Consider the following 14,356-nt stretch of genomic DNA (forward strand, 5'->3'; position numbering starts at 1 on the left):
GGGCGCCGCTGTGCCCGCCGTGCGGCCTCCGCCTCGGAGCCGGTGCTGCGCCCCAACGCGCTTCCTTCTATTTATTTTTAGTGCATTGGCTGTCCGCGAATGCGGCACCTGCTGTGTGCCTGGAGCCTTGCAGATGTTTTAGCATCTAATTTACAACCCACCCAGCCTATATCAGAGGTGCTGTTTTCTTCGTTGTTTTTTTTTTAATATTTATTTATTTATTTATTTGTTTATTTATTTATGCATGAGAGACACAGAGAGAAAGAGAGGCAGAAACACAGGCAGAGGGAGAAGCAGGCTCCATGCAGGGAGCCCGATGCAGGACTCGATCTGGGGGTCTCCAGGGTCACGCCCTGGGCCAAACGCAGGAGCTAAACCGCTGAGCCACCCAGGCTGCCCCGTGTTGTGTTTTGTGTGGTTTTTTTTTTTTTTTTTTTCATTCTGTTTTCTCCGGTATTGTCTCTGTTTTTTTTTTTTTTTTTTTTTTTCCATTGCTCTCTGATGGTTATTAGGCTAGGCCAGCCCGACTCCAAAATGCCAAGCTGAGCTGGCTGCTCTGTTAAATGCAGAGACATCAGCTTCACGCTAGACAACCACCTTTTCCATGTGGGCATCACCACCCCATGTGGGAAACCTTTCCCATAGGCTGTCTCTGGCTGGTGACCTTGGGAAGTCCTAAAGGAATTCATGAAGTTTAGGTCTAGTGAGCCTCCCCACCCTGCCTTGGAGCCACTGTATGACCGAATTTAACTCATTGGAGGGCACCCGGGCAGCTCAGTGGTTGAGCATCTGTCTTTGATTCAGGGCGTGACCGTGGGGTCCTGGGATGGAGTCCCCCAAGAAACTCCCTGCAGGGAGCCTGCTTCTCCCTCTGCCTGTGTCTCTTTGCCTCTCTCAAGAATAAATAAATAAAAATCTTAAAAAAAAAAAAAGAATTTAACTCCTTTCTTGAGGGAACTTGGCAGTGTGCCCCTAAGAGCGTGGGTGCATAAAGCCTTTGCTCCAGCAGTGGTCTGAAGAAGTCTGATCATGGCTAGTGACTGAAGCTGTCCAAATGGCAGAGGGAGGAGGAAGGGCTGCATATCTCTACCTGGCAAGACAAAGGTTCCTGTCCCATCCAAGCTAGTTACACACCTTGGAGGACTATAGTGTTGTCCTGACGGAACTTTGCCTTAACAAGGCTATTTGGTGGGGAAAGGGTCTTCAGCAGAGACTGGCTAGAAATAGGGCCCTTGAGGTGGAACTTGAGGTCAAAATGGGTCATGGTGGAGATCCTCAGTGGAGGTCTCTGGAAAATTGACAAAAGCATCTGTATTAGAGTTTTTCAGCGGAACAGGGATAACAGGATTTGTGTATATAGAGAGGACTTTAAGAAATTGGGTCACTGTGATTGTGGAGTCTTGGCATATCCAAACTCGATGAGGTAGGCCAGCAGGCTGAAAACTCAGGGAACGGTCCAAAGACAGTCAACTAACAGAATTCCTCCTTGCTCAGGGGATGTCAGTCTTTGTTTTATTAAGGCCTTCAACTGGTTGGATGGGGCCCACCCACACTGTGGGAGGTAATCTGCTTTACTCAAAGTCCACAGATTTAAATATTACTCTCACCCAAAAAACACCTTCATGGAAATGTCTAGAATAATGTTTGACCGAATTTCCAGGCACAGTGGCCCAGTCTGGTTGATGCATAAAGTTAACCATCACAGCATTCTAGGAGAGAAAAGAGTAGCTTTTGTTTGGACACCCTCCATCTTGGAGGAGACAATTCTACGGATAGCCAAGAAAGATTTGCAAACAGCACCAGCTAAGTTAAAGTAGCTTTTTCCCCCTCCATCTCTTATGGCTTTGTTCACTTGACCTTGTAAAGGCACGAAAAGCAGCCATATGAGGAGGAAGTAGACAAAAGAGAGGTGAGCAGGGGCAGCCCGGGTGGCTCAGCTGTTAAGCATCTGCTTCCAGCCCAGGGTGTGATCCTGGAGACCTGCGATCGAGTCCCACATCAGGCTCCCTGCATGGAGCCTGCCTCTCCCTCTGCCTGGGTGTCTCTCTCTCTCTGTGCGTCTTTCATGAAAAAAATAAATAAAATCTTTAAAAAAAAAAGAGAGGTGAGCAGATTACCTCCGCTCTTCCCAAGTCTGTATTTCAGAGCCTGAATCAGACCTAAGCTGGGGAAAAGGGAAGAAGTTATAAATTTGCACGTGAGAGGGAAATTTTGACATCAGAATAGTTGGTGTTTTGTATTCACCATTTTTTCCACATTATAAGAGGGGTTTTCCCCCTGATTATTACAGTCAGATATTAAAATGGCATTCTCTGAGTCAGTTTTAGTGGAACCACAAAGAGAAGAAAACAGTAAGTGCACAGTTTCCTTGCTCTCCAAAGCAGGTTCCCTGGAGAGTGTCAGACCTGACAAGGAAATCGTCTCCAAACCAGTGTCATGATACTTAGCTCAGTACCTAGTTCAAAGTATTAAAGGATTGAAATTGAAGAGGCCGAGAGACAGAATTTCCTTGCAGAAGAACATTGCTTACAATTTGTGGCTGAGGTTAAATAATGTATAATTTGACTTAATTTATTTCAACAAGCATCTCCTTCTTCCGGATTCCCAGAATGTACTCTGTGAAGTAGAGCACTTTCAACTCTGCAGTAGATTGGGAAATTTATTTTCTTGTCCTATTTCTCCTAGATTACATGCCCCTCAAAGAATTTCCCTCAGCATCCTCTTGGTATTCCCTAACATGCCTAGCCAGTGTCTGGGTGACATAGCGAATCATAGCTGTTTGTTGAATGAATGAGTGAGTGAGAAACCCATTGACCTTAGCTCGAGGACAGTTCTAACTTTTGCAGTTGAACCCATTACCAAAAGTGACAATGAGCACTGACTTTGGCATATAGCATCTGCTCAAAGTTCATAGCAGCTTTGTTACAGCCCCATACTAGGAACAACTAAAATGTCCTATGACAGGTGGATGGTTAAACTGTGGTATGTGCTAATCACTTTGTAATATATACATATATTAGGTCATTACGTGGTACACCCTAAACTTACAGAAAGTTGTATGCCAATTATATCTTAATAATTCCTATGGTACATTTATTCAACAACAGAAAGGAATGAATTAGTGGCACACACAGCTTGGATGGATCTAAAGGGTATTATTTTCAGTTAAAAAAGCCCTGTCTGCTGGGCATAGATAGAAGAGTCTGAAAAAGACAAAATCTGGGGGACCTGGGTGGCTCAGTCGGTCAAACATCTGCCTTCAGCTCAGGTCATGATCCCAAGGTCCTGGGATCAAGGCCTACATTGGGCTCCCCACCTCCTGATCAGCGGAGAGCCTGCTTCTCCCTCTCTGACTCCCCCTGCTTCTGTTCTCACTCACTCTCTCTGTCAAATAAAGAAATAAAAATCTTTTTTTAAAAAGAAAAGAAAAAATTGTAGGATGGAGAACAGATTCATGGCTTTCAGAGGTTAGGAAGGAGGGGATAGTTAGAGGTTGAACATGTGGAGTATCTTACCCAGAGCTCCTAAATCCTTCGAAATTTCCTAGGTGACAGGAACATCTTTTTTCCTAATGGGATGATTATTAGTGAGCCCTTGGGTGGGGGCTGGTCACCAGAAACACCAAGTCATGATTAGAAGCTTGAAGCTTTAAGCCCCAATCTTCCAGGGAGGGGAAAAGCACAGAAGACTGCATTGATCATGCTTACTTGAGGAAGCCTCCATGAAGTCCCTAAAATGTGGGGGTTCCTAGAGCTTCTGGGTTAATAAACAGGAATGCATCCATGCTTGTCCTGGAAGGATGGCGCACCCAAACCATGGAACAGAGGCTCCTGTGCTGAGGACCCCATCTTATATAACTTTTCATCCAATTGTTCATTTGTACCCTTTAATAGCCTTTGTAGTAAGTCAGTAATAGTAAGTCAAGCATTTTCCTAAGTTCCGTGAGCCTTTCTAGGGAATTGTCCAACCCAAGGAGGGGATCATGGGAACCCCCAGTGTGTAGCCAAGATGGACAGAAGTTGTGAGTAACCTGGAACCCATTTCTTAAGATTAACATCTAAAGGAGCCAGTCTTGTGCGCCAGAGCCCTTAACCTGTGGGGTTAATGGCAGTTAGTATTAGAATTAAGTTAAATTGCAGGACACTGAACTGCTGTCCATACAGAAATGGAGCATTGCTTCATATGAAAAACCCACGTGTCTGGTGTCTGATGGTTGAGTAACTGCAGTACAGAAACTGTGTTTCCAGGTGCCTGCGTGGCTCAGTTGGTTAAGCATCTGCCTTTGGCTTGGGTCACGATCCCAGGGTCCTAGGACGGAGCCCTGCACCTGCTCTGGCCTTCCTCCTCAGCGGTGTGTCTGCTCCTCCGTCTCCCTCTGTCCCTGCTGGAGTGCTCACTCTCTTTCTGTAGTAAATAAATAGAATCTTTTTTAAAAATTAAAAAAAAAAAAGAACTCTGTTTCCAAATGCTCAACATCACTCTTGGCATCAGGCAAGTACAAATCAAAACCACATTGGGATACTACCTCACACCAGTCAAAATGGCTAAAATTGACAAGTCAGGAAATAACAGATGTTGGTGAGGATGCGGAGAGAGGGGAACCCTCTTACACTGTTGGTGGGGATGGAAGCTGGTGCAGCCACTCCAGAAAACAGTATGGAGGTTCCTCAAAGAGTTGAAAATAGAGCTACCTATGACCCAGCAATTATACTTCTAGGTATTTACCCCAAAGATACAAATGTAGTGATCCGAAGAGGCACCTGCATCCCACTGTTTATAGCAACAATGTCCACAATAGCCACACTATGGAAAGAGCCCAGATAGCTATCGACAGATGAGTGGATAAAGAAGATGTGGTATATATGTATTATATATATGGAATATTACATATATGGTATATATTCAGCCATCAAAAAAAAAAAAAAGAAATCTTGTCATTTGCAACGACCTAGATGGTATTATGCTAAGTGAAATAAGTCAATCAGAGAAAGAAATTTTTTTTAATTCTTTTTGTTTATTTATGATAGTCACACAGAGAGAGAGAGAGAGAGGCAGACACACAGGCAGAGGGAGAAGCAGGCTCCATGCACCGGGAGCCCGACGTGGGATTCGATCCCGGGTCTCCAGGATCGCGCCCTGGGCCAAAGGCAGGCGCTAAACCGCTGCGCCACCCAGGGATCCCCGAGAAAGAAATTAACATGATTTCACTCATGTAGAATTTAAGAAACAAAACAGAATCATAGGGGAAGGGAGGGAAAAATAAAATTAGATGAAATCAGAGCAGGATACAAACCATAAGAAACTCTTAATCATAGGAAACAAACAGGGTAGCTGAAGAGGAGGTGGGTAGGGGGAGAGGGTAACTGGGTGATGGGCATTAAGGATGTGATGTGATGAGCACTGGGTGTGCTATAAGACAGATGAACCACTGACTTCTACCTCTGAAACTCATAAGACACTATATGTTAATTGAATTTAAATTGAAAAAAATAATTTAAAAACGAAACTGTTTCTCACTCAGATGGTAAAAGTAACTTACACATGAGTCTTCATAATTCATCCAGCACCTTGCCCAGACCTCTGAAGAAGCTTCATGCACCATGCATTAAAAAGTAGAAAACATACACAAGTACATACACATAAACACAGTATTTGGGTGTCCCTTTACCACCATTTGGTAAGTTGCCTTTTTTACTCAACAATACCTAATGAACAATTCCCCATGTCAAAAAATGTAAATCCACAACTGTGGAGGTACAACATTTTATTTACTTGATTTCTTCTTGTTTCAAACATTTGCTGTCATCAGCAACACCATGATAACCATTCATGTGCTGGTATCTTTGTATGCGTGTCTGATTCTTTCCTTTTTTTAAAGATTTTATTATTTATTCGAGAGAGAGAGAGAGAGAGCCATAGACACAGGCAGGGGGAGAAGTAGAGGGAGAAGCAGGTTCCATGCAGGGAGCCTGATGTGGGACTTGATTCCAGGACTCTGGGATCACACCCTGGGCTGAAGGTGGCGCTATACCACTGAGCCACCAAGGGATCCCTGTGTCTGATTCTTAAATGAATTCTATAAAGCAAAATTTCTGAGTCAAATGGAGTGGAAGTTTTTACTACATGTTTCCGTGTCATTAAGCAGAAAGTACATATCAGAATACACAGCACCCAGCAGGGTAGGAGGGTTCACCTCTCAGCCTAGGCTAACGCTGATTGTTATCAATCATTTACTTTCTGGAGCAGATTTTGAGGATGTACTCAATCATGTCTGTCTTGTCCCCCGTCCCAGACTCTATGACAGAAAGCTAACCACCGTGTCCTGCATAACACCAGTTCTGCAAATGACCTGGATTGTGCCACACTGGCTCCCCTGTGGCAGAGCTGGAAAGTAGAGGGGAGCAGGGGCAGGATGCACAGGGCTGTGCTTCCACTGCTTTTGCTGCCAAGCACAGTCCCAGGATCCGGTTCTCATCAAGATGCAGCATTTTTCTGGCATACATGACATGTGAGGCAGTTGGGTCACAGAGCCAACAGGTGATCACGGTAGTGGCTGCTGCACTGTTGGTGGTCCAGGTCTTCAGTGTCATTCTGAGGAGCATGTCCTTCCTGGATGTTCAACCTAGAACCTCCTCCTCCTCCAGTCTTGGAGCAATTTTGAAGGCAACTAATTCCCTGGGTTAAAAGCCATTCTGCTTAAGTTAGCTGGAGTGATTTCTGTTACCTGTGACCAGATCCTGACTAATGGACTCATAGGTGCCGAAACACCCACACACTGTTACACCTTTAGAAAATTGTTTTTCTCTTAGTGAGATTGAACATCTTTTCAAATATTTATTGGCCGTATGTAATTCTCTCCTTGGGAAGCACCTCTTCTAGTCTCAGAGTCTCTCTTTAAAAATAGTTGTTGTTTTGTTTTGTTTTTAACAAAAAATTGATTAATAAGAACTTTTTGACAATGGGATACTAACCGTGCAGAGATTTAGGTTTTTTCCCCCTTTGGTAGGTCACTTGTCTCTTAACCTTGCTCATGGTGTTTTTAGTACCACATGTGGTCTAATGGTACCATCTTTTTTTTCTGCCCCACACATTGGCTTTGCAGTTATCTTCTAGTGATGGAAAACTCAAAGAAACCAATCTGCTGTTTCTCCCAGTGAGGAATGTTCTTGATGCCTTAAATTCTGCCTGGAAGGTAGAGCCAATACTGATCCTATGGCTGCTCCCACAATCCATCCCTGCAAACCTCTCTGCTGCTCATCCCAAAGACAGTGGTCATGTAGGATCCCAGTGAAGTTGGAGCAGTTTGGGGGTTGTACCAAAGCTAAATGGGACAGGAGTCTATGAGTTGCACAGGGCCCTGGGTCTGGCCACCTCCTTTCTCATCTTGCACAGGAGGCAAAGCTCGGGACATTCAAGGGTATCTCAAGAAAGGCCTCAATTGCCTCCTGATTCTACCACTTGTTTTATTTCCTGCCTCTCCTTTTCCCCCCAACTTCACATCGAGATGCTCGTTTTCCTGTCTCTCCTTCATTCTTTCATTCAAAACACATTTACCGAGCTCCTGAGTACTGACCCAAGAGAAAAAGACAGAAAAATCTATGCTTTCGTGGGACTTATTCCATCAGGGACAAGAAACAGTAAATGTAATAACAGGCATATTTTCTGAGTGCCTGTGTGTCACCCGACTAAGGCACATCAAGCTTAATGAACTTGCCCAAGGTCACAGCTAGTAAGGATTCCAACCCAGGCGGGTGGCCAGAGATCATGCTCTTCACCACCAACCCATGCTGCCATATGGGAGTAGGGCTAAGTTCCTTTTGGTTCTGAGTTGTGTTCTCTTTGCATTGAGCTCCCCCATCGAATCGGCTCTCCAGTCTTGGGTTTAGCTTGAGGACAATTTGGCCTGGAACCTGAGTCCCTAGCCCATGGTTCAGTTCACAATTCCCTGGTGATTGGGGATTCCTTCCCAGCTCCAGTCTGCAGTCCGCATTTACTTGTCTGCTGGGTTAGTCCAGGCTGAGAATTGCTGGTGGTGTGCCTGGCCTTCTCTTGGCCAGTGGCAGTAACTTTTCCTGGGGACTGCTGGTATGTTGAGGCACACAGATTTATCTCACTTTATGTAGATAAAGGCTATTGCTAACAGGGATCTCCAAAGCCAGAAAGCCACAAAAATTGGTGGGCATGGGTTAAGAACCTAAGACCTATCACCACCACACCCAAAGACTCCTGTGTTAGGATAAGTTGGTCATGGAACAGATGAAACTGACACCACATCGCACACCAGCCTCACGAGAATTTCCATGAAACAGGGTACACTATAAAAACACTAAAACACCAACCCAGCAGTACATCCCTTTAAGGTATTAGTTTTGGCCCCGAGAAACCCAAACGCTTAGTCAAAAAGATCCTTAAACTCTAAAGAGTAAAATGCTCCACTTTCTGGCACACTTGCTCATTTTATGTCTAAGAACTAGAGTCCCGGAAGCTTTAAGTTTCTACAAAAATGGCAAAATCTTGCTATGCTCATTTTGTACTCTGAGAACTTGTCCTGGTAACCATCAGGTTGGGGGCCCCAAGCTATGACCAGATTGAAATGAGGGTTGTACCTCATTTTCAGCTAAGATCCTAGCAAACTGCTGCTAGCCCTTGGGGGGAACATTACAATGGTCATCATGAGAAATGTTCCAGTTAGATAAGATCATTTAAGAAGTGGACTTAAAAGTCCCCAAATTAAACAAACAGAATGGGATACATATTTTAATGGTTATACAAATCCTCCAAAATTCCAAAATAGCTTTATTGAAAGATGTGTTGCAAAAACTTAATGAAAAATTGGGGGCTCCTGGGTGGCTCAGTTGGTTAAGTGTCTGATTTTTTTAAAAAAGATTTTATTTATTCATGAGAGACAGGCAGAGACATAGGCAGAGGGAGAAGCAGGCTCCCAGCAAGGAACCCAATGTGGGACTTGATCTTGGACCCCAGGATCCCCCCTGAGCTGAAGGCAGACACTCAACCACTGAGCCACCCAGTCGTCCCGAGCGTCTGATTCTGATTTTAGCTCAGGTTATGATCCACTCCTGTGCATGGAGCCTGCTTGAGATTCTCTCTCTCCCTCTGCCCCTCTCTGCATCCCCCCAACTCATGCACGCTCTCTCCCTCTAAAATAAAACCTTTTAAAAAGTTAATGAAAAATTAAAGACGAAGTAGGAAAATCTTAAAAAAAAAAAAAAGGTGTGTGGGGGGGGGGAGCGCTGCGTGGCTCAGCAGTTTAGTGCCTGCCTTTGGCCCAGGGCGTGATCCTGGAGACCCTGGATTGAGTCCCGCGTCGGGCTCCCTGCATGAAGCCTGCTTCTCCCTCTGCCTGTATCTCTGCCTCTCTCTCTCTCTCTCTCTCTCTCTGTCTGTGTCTATCATGAATAAATAAATTTTTAAAATCTTTAAAAAAATAAAATAAAGACGAAGTAGGTACTAGAAAGAAAAGACAGTAAGACCCACATAACTCCTACTGCTCCTTCCTCAGTCTAGTGTTATAGAACAAAATTAACTGAGGAAACTTGAAGATCGAATTGGCTTTATTCAAATATTCCTGACTAGGGTAGCATCCCATCTCGCAAGCAGAAAGGGTCTCTGAGGAGCTATATAGGTATGGGAGATGTTTACAGGCAGAAATGGGTGGGACAAGGAAACTGTTAGTAAAAGGAAACAAAAGATTGTTTCAGGCCAGGTCACCTTCCTTTGGGGTTGCAGGGGCAAGTGGCTCCATTAGGATCTTATTGTTTTTTTCTCTCTCTTTTTTTAAAGAATTGAGGAGAGAGGGTGGATAGTTGTAAGATCAACGTTTGATCTTTCTGAGTAGTCAAGAGGGGGTGAAATCCGCAGCAACTGAAATAGTTCATCCACAGCATTGGAGGGAAGACAGAGTATATGGATACAGATGCTGGGGGTTGGTGGAGCTGACATGGGGCAGAGAATTATTTTCTGATTGCATCTAACTCCTTCATGAAATAATAAGTAATCATCTGAGTGTCAGTTGGGAGAAGACAGTGGGAGACGCTTTAGGAGAAGTTGAATTTACTGTTGGAATTTTGTAGAATTGCTGGATAAAACAATGCCGACTACTGACCATCTGTCTTTCCACCCAGAAATGACTTAAGCCTCAGTACCCGTTGTGAACACCCCTGAGGAATCCAGTTGGACTCCCCAACCCCAAATGTTGTTAGAATGGTGAGACTGATGACACTGCATGCATGCAGGAATGCACACATATGATCATACAGACACACACACATTCTTTATGTGAATTAGCAAATTTGCTGGTGTCGAATGTAGCTGATGGGGAGTGAATGGGTTCCTGAACAGGGCTACGGCTTGCCATCAGAGTGTAGCTGAAGCTAAGAAAAATAACACGTTTATATCACACCACCCACGTTGAATATTTGAATTTAAAGCACAGAAATTTCTTTTCCATCTATTCTCAACACAAGAGCTATAGTGAACCTGATGGTGCCATTTCTCTGTAAGCTTCTGAAATAACTTCCCATTTTATTCAGAGACTAAGACCAAGTCCTTGCAATGGCTTATGAGGCCTCACATGGCTTGGCTCCCTGTCAGCCTCTGACTTTAGCTCCCAACTCTCTCCTTCAACTGCCTGCTGTAGCCACACTGGCCTCCTCCCTGCTCTTCTCATGCCTGGCTCTTTCCCATCTCTGTTCCTTCTACCTGGAAGAGGGGTTTATCTTGTTTCATCTCTCCCGGGCCCTCCGTGCTGGCTTATAAACTGAGGACAGGTACTTTGATCTTGTTTGGGTCTTGCTCTATCTCAGTGCCTGGATCGGTGTCTGGCATGATGGGCCTTCCATATAGACTTTCTGAATAGCTGAATGTCTGGTCACTGCAAGGATTACTATTATTCTTAAAACCACCTTCTTGTCTTTTTTAGAAATCAATGTTTATCCTTTTGTTGTATATAACTGATCAGATTTCTTATGAACTTATTATGCAAAGAGTACATCCTATTCCCAAATTAAATGACAAAGCATTTTATATTCGCTGATGGTGGTGGATACATTGAGCAAATCTCATCTCTATCATAACTAGATTTTTCCCTTGACTGGTGTAGGGGCCAAAGGCAGGCTACTGCAAAATGTACCACTTGGGTATATTGATTATTTTAAATAAAAGTTACTTAGGAAAAAGTAACTGTACCCCTGAAAGTATTACCGAACCCACAATCGATCTGCCCACCTCACGACCATTCAATAAGTTGAGTGACAAGTTGTTGAAGCAAGGTATACAATTTATTTGAGAAAGCCCACTGGATGAGAAGATGGTGGGCTAATGTTCCAAATAACATCTTACCACCTCCATACAGGGAAGGGATTTTTAAGGTGAAAGGAAGAAGAGGTAAGCCTCAAAGTTTAAGCAGATAAAACAAAGGTTAATTAAAATTCTTTAAAGGAAATTGTAGGCTCCAGTTGCACGGTTATCTGTCTATCTTGAACAGGTTCCTGGTTGTGGTTGCTTGGTTGTCACCTGCTTTTGAGTTGGTGACAGTTGCATTTTTAAAGTTCCTTATAGAGCATTAAATATTGTTGATTGATTACTGGTTATTACCTTGATTACAATTCAAGCTTTAGATTGTGTTTGAGAGTTACATGCAGGAACGTTAACATAGTTTGCTCCATGTTGTAGGTCAAGATTTCTCCTGTATAGATTATCTTACTTTCAAACAATTTGAGGCAGAAGGGGGTGGGGGTGCCTTCAAAGTAGTGGTGGTTTTGAGACAGAGCAAGGACTGGACTTGGATCCCCTCAATCCTGACACCCAGTGTTCCTTGATAGTGGAAACCCTCTGCCCTTTGAGTAGCATATCCTGTAGGAATGTGGAAGCAGGATGCTTACCAAAGAGGGAACTCACTATGAAGCCTGGAGAAGACCCAGCCAAACCAGTCTGCACTGAGGTAGACCCCAATGCTGACTTTTCACCAACTTTTTCCTTCATTATAATGCTAAAAATCATACCCAAGAATGGAGATTTAACATACTAATGAGACATGCAATGCATGACAAATCTGTTCTATCCACTGCACCTGCATACCCAACTCCTTGTATCTCTTCGCCTACATGCATAGATGTCACTTCTTTCCCACCTTGGCCTCCTTAAACACTTTCCCTGGATTTTGTTCAGGGAGCCAGCCTGAAGGACCCTTTCCTTTGTACTATCTCCTTGATACTTGAACAGAAGCCCCAATAAAAGCCTTGCCTAGAGGGACACCTGGGTGGCTCAGTGGTTGAGTGTCTGTCTGCCTTTGGCTCAGGTCATGGGATTGAGTCCCGCATCGGGCTTCCTGCAGGGAGCCTGCTTCTCCCTCTGCCTGTGTCTCTGCCTCTCTCTCTGTGTCTCTCATGAATAAACAAATAAAATTAAGGGGGGAAAAAGGATCTCTGAGCAGAGCCCCTTCCCCATCCCAGCACCCTGAAGGTACTCCAGAGCCCCTGATCATTCTCCTCCCTTGTCTCCACACCCCATCCCCAGTGTTATCCATCCTCCTCTTCCTGAGTGGATGTGGAATCCTTGGAAACCCTGTGTTATCTCTGTCAAGCAGGTGGTTCACACTGGGCTTCAGGATTGGGCTCCAGGTCAACCCACACCCCCATCCATCTGTCCACAAACATCTGCTCAGCACCTGCTGGATGGGAGGAGGGCCGAGGGGACCCATCAGACACAGCCCCTGCCTCATGGAGGAGACGGTGGTAGTCCTGATGTGATGACGCCACGTGCCTTAGCATGTTAGCTGAGAAGCAAGCAGAAGGGCTAAGGGTGGGAGCCCCAGGGTTGGCTTCTGGAGGCTGTTGCCCTTGACCAGAGTCCTCAGGGAAGCAAAGGAATTGGTCTGACAAAGACAGCCTACAGTTCCAAAGAAGGCACCCCCTGCCCAATGCTGGGCACAGCTGCCTCATCGATAAATGGGAATAGCACCTGGTACAATGGAAGAACCAACACCTGAATGGAAAAATGGAAGCAGGCAGGAAACTGGGATGCCACGTGGACACAGGGGCTGTGTATCCGCACCAGTCATTTTTGTCTTATCCAAGTCTTGCTTGGCCCTTGGCTGTCTCCAGTGAGCTTGCAGCTTGTAACTCTCCCTCCCTTGACCTGCTTGCACATGCATTTGCAAGACCACAGGTGCCTGGGTCACCAATAAGAGTCCCCAGGGGGCTCCCCCCTGCTGCTGACCCTGCCAGGGCCACCCTCTCCTCTTCCCTACCTTGGTCTTCCAGGAGGCATTTTAAGGGCCTTGTATAAGGCCCTTTAGAATCAAAGCTAGAAGGAAGGCAAGCCAGGCAACCCTAGAGGCCATCTCGGAGCTCCTAGAAGATTAAAGTCTGCGAAAGTGACCCCGGGGCGGCTGTGGGCACACTGCCCCCCCACCTCCCCTACTTCAGAGGGTGCTGGCCGGGAAGATCTCCGAGTCTGAGGTGAAGAGCACTGTCTGGATGTTGGCACTGCCCGGTCGCCCCTTGTCCATCTTTTTAGACAATACAAATGACAAGCTATTTCCAAGTTTCATTCTCTAAACAGGGTCCTCCCGGTCTGGGGCAAGGGTGGAGTAAGAGGCGACTCCCCTGCATGCTCCAGCAGCACCCCCTCCATGGGCTCAGTGAACTGTTCTAAACACCCCAGAAAGCACATTTATGTTCCCAAACCTGTGGTTCTTGCACGACATATACTTCGTTTTGTATTCCCTCCTCGCCTCTCCCAAGCACACTCCTCTTCCTCCAGAACAGGACAGAGCTGCTGCTTCCTAAAGACAAACCAGCTTCTGAAGCCTCTCTGGGGGGCTCTGGTTGGCCCAGGAGCCCTGCTGCCCCCAGGGCCTGGGCCCTGGATCCAGGGTCAAGGGCTCAGCAGGGCTTGGGGTGGGGGTGGAGGGGGGGTGGAGGTGGAGCTTTCCCTCCCTGGCCAAGGGGAAGGAGTGGGGCAGCCCGCTACAGGGGCGAGGCTGGAGGCTCACGTTCCTACCATGCTCCCTTGCCAGACTCCTTTCTTCTGAGGCTGCCCTAAATACCCATTTTAGCCCGATTCCAGCTGTATTTGAAGGTTGAGACCACCAGGCATGTCAGAATTATCTAGTAACACCCAGTGCTGTCACGCATGTGGAGGGATAGATACCCTCAAGGACTGTTGGTAGGAGTCTAATTTGGTATGGACTTCTTAGAGAGTATTTTGGCAGCATCTATTAAAATGTGAAAGAAGTCTGTCCTGGGATCAGCCATTCCACTTCCAAGAGTCAATTCTGCAGGAATGGGTGCCCAGGGGCCCAAAGACCTGTGCCTGAGGATGTTTGCAGAACATG

Source organism: Canis lupus, chromosome 8 (genome assembly GCF_011100685.1).
Source record: "Canis lupus familiaris isolate Mischka breed German Shepherd chromosome 8, alternate assembly UU_Cfam_GSD_1.0, whole genome shotgun sequence".
In the NCBI taxonomy this organism is placed as follows: domain Eukaryota; kingdom Metazoa; phylum Chordata; class Mammalia; order Carnivora; family Canidae; genus Canis; species Canis lupus.